This window comes from Vanessa atalanta, chromosome 1, assembly GCF_905147765.1.
Source record: "Vanessa atalanta chromosome 1, ilVanAtal1.2, whole genome shotgun sequence".
In the NCBI taxonomy this organism is placed as follows: Eukaryota; Metazoa; Arthropoda; class Insecta; order Lepidoptera; family Nymphalidae; genus Vanessa; species Vanessa atalanta.
Window position 1 is genome coordinate 11,480,322 of NC_061871.1, and position 6,278 is coordinate 11,486,599.

Consider the following 6,278-nt stretch of genomic DNA (forward strand, 5'->3'; position numbering starts at 1 on the left):
CTGATGAAATTGTTGATCCACCACCTGATCTCTCCGATCGTAATGGATTGCTATGAGAGACAATGTAATTTGCGCTGTTGACTAGACTGCGTTGATAATGTCAACTGTGACGAAAATCGCTAGGGTGACGTCATACTTTTTAAAATAGATTAATTATATGAGTCAAGTTTAATTACTGAAACAAGAAAAAAGTCGGATTAAACAATTCTGCTTTAATCTGAATGTTTATTGATGGCCCATTCCGTCTTCAAATTAAGACAATTTTAGTTCACTTGACTTCAATCAAGCGTTTTAATAACTATATATTTATACAATGGACAAAATTGTATATGTGATTATTGTAGGTTAGTTTTTAAAATTATATACGCCTAATATCAGCTGATCATAGCGCCAGTAAACGGCAAAAATAAGAATTTTCTCTAGAGACCTGAACTGACAATTTTCACGACTGCGACGGCATATGTAAATGTTTCTCAAAAAATATTCAACTAATTAACATACTACATAGCCTATACCCGTCTTAAAACAATGAACTAAAATAATATGAAAATTCTATATCAATGGGAATAGAAATTTAAGCAATTATTGTAATACAGTATTGCAATACAAATGCCTGTAAATAAATAATAATATACTGCTTGTATCGATGAAAGGTCGTTAGTATATATAATTTGTCAACATCGCCCATAAAGACATAAAGTAATTATAAATCCGAGATTCATATATTGCTGGGAAATGAAACATCAATAAAATATCGTGAAAAACAAATGAAACCTAGACTGCCCAATGAAAAACAAAAACTACCTAAATTACCTAAATTCTACCACATCCTCGATCCACCACTGAAACGTATTGAAATAGATTCCAAACTCTATCTATTAGGTCTTATATTGGCTATTAAAGACAACCACATTTAATAAATATACAAGTAGTGCGATATTATTTTTATCATACAAGTGTTATTGAACTATTATATAAATAAATATTTTGAGCCGTAAATGTTCGTTGGTACACAATATATATATCACAAGGAGCACTGAGTCATTTGTATAATGTGCCTATGAAGTGTATTATAATGTGTATAATGTTTTATCCGTGAATTACGTACACGTTGCGTTTATAATTAACACCTATTTAACAGTCTTACTAAGCATTTTATTTCTGTACATGGGTTCGCTATGTGACGTCACACATTTTCAAACGTTGGATTTGTAAAAAGTTTCTAAAAGTAAAAGGAGATGTTCCAGTGTAGTTGTAGCTAAACATACGTGAATTTGTACCAAAGATCGCAGATTCAATTCCGGACATGTTATGAGTTTTCAAGATTTTCTATTTTGTTTGACTATCACTTGGTCAGAGCTGGTTATTAATATTGTGACGTGCTAACAGAAAACCAAGTGCCAGATTTTGTTGAAAGCAACCGGTGCAACTGCTCTCAATTGTGAATCTCTATTGTGAAGGCCTCCACAAGGTAGGGGTCCTCACAACTATTCGACGAATTAATAATTTTAATACAATATATTTTTAGATATCTAGATATGGTCAATTTATAGTAATATTAGTAATTTCTGTTTTAAAAGTTACTGATACAAAGAGTAAACATAATATTGACAAACCTAACTGACAGAATTGAAAATAATAAATATTTATTTATACAATAATAAATAGATCCTCAACTCCTCTGTTACGCCAGGGCCTCCAATCCTTTGTAGCCCAGGACCTCCAAACCTTCCTGAATCCGGCTCTGAGTAAATCACCAACCCGCAAAGGAGCAGTGTGGCGAAATAAGCTTTTAATTCCTTAAGAGGAATCGAGGCCTTGATCAAAGCTTTTGTTATGTGTGATTATTTGAATTTAATGAACCCTTAATTACTCATTTTGAGCGATTGGCTCCCAAACAGAAGATAATGGGATTTGTTTATTCTGTTCATTTTCCTCAACTCTTATGTTAATGTTGTTATGATACCTTACTTTTGCTCAATAGGAGTCTTTTCTCTACTGCCTGATTCGTATTATTAAATATAAATAATAAAAAGAGAATGAAACTCAACGATATACTAACTAGTGTTTACGTTTTATATCAACATATCAAGAAAAATTTAAAGTCTACGTCAATTTTGCTACTAACATTTCGAGACAGCTCTATATAGCTCTATATTTATTACTTACTGCATAGCAATGTAAACCTAATTGCTATTGGGTTAATGTTCTATTTCGTATGTGACTAAATAGTTTGCTTACGAAGCGTTTGTTTCGAATTCTCACCAACACTGTTCTTTTCTACGAGCAAAGAAAATTCCACCCTCCTATTAAGTTCGTATGAGCCCGGAGACCAGCGACGGTTTATATACGAACGCGACTGTTAAATTATTATTTTTTTATTATATTGGTTGGTAATCGAGCATATGGGCCACCTGATGGTAAGTGGTCACCACCACCCATAGACAAAGGCACTGTAAGAAATATCAACCATTCCTCACATCACCTATGCGCCACCAACCTCGGGAACTAAGATGTTATGTCCCTTGTGCCTGTGATTACACTGGCTCACTCACCCTTCTCTTCAGGAAATTATCTCAAACTTTTCGAGGTAAATTTAATCGTAAAAGTAGAACATGTGGGATGACTAATAGATATTAAAGTTACTCGAAATGTTTGTAAACATTATTTCAGACACTATATTTAGCATTAAGCAATTTGAATATAATATATTAAATTAATCGCATGCAATTTCGAGTAATAGCGCGAACATTCTATAAAACATATAAAACCAAGCCATTTGCAAACACAAATTGCGATTCAACGGGAAATTGCTGCTAGCATTCCTGCCACCATTCCAAGCGATCATGATTTGTGCAGTACTATTTTTAATTTTGATTCCAATATACATTTTTAAGTCTTCAGTTTAAATAGTTTTTTGTAAATCTCTATTTATTAACCAAAAATATTTAAAAACAACATTAAAAACGCAACCCTACGCTTATTTCCACGCGTCATGAAAATAAATGTATCCTTATTGTTATAATTATCTTTTTTACAACATGTACAAGCATTATATATTAACAAAAACACTTACATTATTTATATACAAATCTAGATAGAATGTCGAAGTACAAAAGAACTAAACCAAACGGGCCCACTTTATTGTCTTGGTGTGCGTGATAGCTACGCTTGACAAACGGGTAACGTCATTCTACTTTAATAGTATGCTTGTACTTAGTGGCCAACTGTGGCCCCTATTTTTTTCGACGCGTTCTCAGCTTTGACAGTCTATCTAGACAAAAAAACAAAGCAAAAGCATATAAAACCTTTCAAAGATATATTGTAATGTACATCTACTCTTACTCTCCAGAGTAAAAATTACATTTAACAAAAATAGACAAATAACAATCTGACTTTATAACAATAAATAATAATCTACAATTACATTAATTGCTTTTACTAAATAAAACCCACTTTGACGACAAAGATTCTATGAGTCAGAAATTGTATGTCCGAAGCACCCACACTTCGCGCCAAAAAGTAAACCCGAGCTTGTGTGACAGGCGACCGCGCGCTCTTTTTTTTTGATGTATGTATTACGCAAAAAGGTATTGATGCATTAGGTGGTAAAATACAATATATCGTTTGTCAGCTTTATGCGTCCCACGGGTCATATATTGTTTATGATATATAATATAAGGTTCTTATCAACATATGTAGATATCATCCTACATAATTTACAGATATCATGAGCGTGCAGAAACGCAGAGCATAGTAATGACACCTTTTATATGGTAGACAATCAATCAAGTGTGATTCTGAAATTTTATATAAAATTTGACATTGTCACCATTTTAAATATTTAACTACCGTGGACAAACAGCAAAAAAGGAAAAAATTAAGACATATGTTCAGATAAGAATTTGGTAATTCAAAAACACGACTGTCAGCCATTACAATTTTTTTTTTATTTTTTGTCTGTCTCATATGATTGTGCAAGGGTCCTAACGATAGCCCATATTTCCAATCCATTCAAGTATTTAAATAATATAGTATAATAAAGAAACTCAACCGTACACGACCTCTGCAAACATTAGACTAATTTTGTGGGCAGTCGTGCAAAAATAGGTACCCAGTACCTTCGCCTTTCTAATACCCAGTTATTGAATGCAAATTAATATAGTTTTTGATTTAAATCGGGTTTAAATTAATTGAACATCTTTCATCGTTTATGACATAAAAATTGCACATATTATTTTCTCTTCTCTATCAGCTGATACTAATACTATAAATCTCTAATAATGTACAATGCAAAATCCAATTCATTAAATGTGAATACGTCACGATTCAACACCACAATAGTTTCATATGATTTTGTGATCAATTTAATGTCGGAATTGTTTAAAAGCAGACTTAGGCATTTTCTATACCAATTTAATTTATATTTCGATTAATACGAGTTGACAGAAAAAAAAGTAAATTGTACAGGAGACCCATTTAAATGTTGTACAAGACATATCTAAAAAATCTCAAAGCTCTTGAAAAACGCGTATGTTTTGTAAGACCTCTTAATTTAGTATTATAGTTTATAAGAATGAAACAATGTAAAGCTAATTTTCATGATTTTAGTTAAAATAAAATAAGTTTCCCCAAATTCTTTACAAGATCATGATACTGCAAAGCCCAGCTAGTTATATATTATACTTATTTATTTTTCGAAACGAGTTGATTAGTATATATACATATATACACATCACGCCTTTGTCACACGTATCTCATGCATAAAATAATCGCAATACGTATTTTATTATCTGTGTAAGATGTACGAGATAAATTATGAAAAAGGTGACGCATCGTAACACGCCCACTTTGATAACCTCAAAATTAAAACTAAATAATGTTTATTTAGGTATTGAACAATTTTAATTTTAATTAAAAACCTGTTACGGTCCTGCCCACGTGGGATTTGTGTGCTCTGCTTCTATTCGGGTTAATTGGACACAATATAAACTTAAATTAAGATAGCTATCGTTTAACATTACCATAATCCGTTGCTTTTAGGATTAGGATTACCATAGAGGTACACCATTTTTCTAAATAAAGGAGACAAGGAAAAGAAAGAGACAAAAATAATTAAAGTAATATTGTCTACTCCTTCTACTATGATATCGGAATATTGTTATCATTCCAGATTACCAGAATCTGGGTAAAATAATTATTCAATACATTTATCGTTCATTCATTACAGTCCTTGAAGTAGAACATTATATGTAGAAAATAAAAATATATACATACCTGTATAAAATAATAAATAATTATTATAAATAAGTGATTTTTTTTTTAAACGATTCAAATGTTCCATATGTTTGTTACCTTGTATTTTATAGGTATTATAATTTACCGTTGAGACAAAACAAAAGATAATTACAGCTGATGACTTAAATAATACAATTAATAAATTGGTAAATTAATTTTGACGATGACGCATCGTTCGATTACTTTCTCGAAATTATTTATATTATTATATTATTTAATTTCTGGTGCTGAACCGAAGGTCGGGCCTATACCCACAAAGTTTATGAGTTTTCTGTCAAGAAATCTCAGCTACATTCCGTTCTTGGAAATACTAGTTTTTACAATCCCTTGCCTCAGAAAAACACGATTTGCCGTCCAATCAGATGACGAGAATAAGGGAATCTCAGAAACTGCTCTTGTATATACGAACCTTGAGACTAGCGAAGTTGGTAAGCATCCCTTGAAAATACTTGGCAGCCCACCCAACTCCAAACTCTCAACTCTATCATTCAATAAAGTATTGATCGAAACAACCACATTTTCATGGAGATTCATTCGGATAAAAAAGTAATCAAAACTGTAGTACAATATGAGTGTATGGTATATGTATTAATTAAGCAGGAAGGAAATCAACTCAGACAATTCTAAAATTATTTATTAACTTTATTCTCGCGTAATAATATCAAGTATCAATACTTACTCAAATTAAGCTATGTATGTATACGATACTCATGACACGTATCAGTATTAAAGTAAATATTATTTTATTTACAAAATAAATAATTTAATGAGAAAAATATTTAATCATAATATATATTAAGTAACAATATATTTTCGGCATTGATAAAATTCCGTCCGTGTTGTGTGAACTCTCTTATCGTGATACTGTTTTCCAACAAGTAAAAAGCCTTCGTACTGTGAAGTACACAAAGCGCAATCACAAGGCCCTTTCATATTAGTTTATTCTGAAATCAGTTTTAATTAACACAATCTCACTGAAA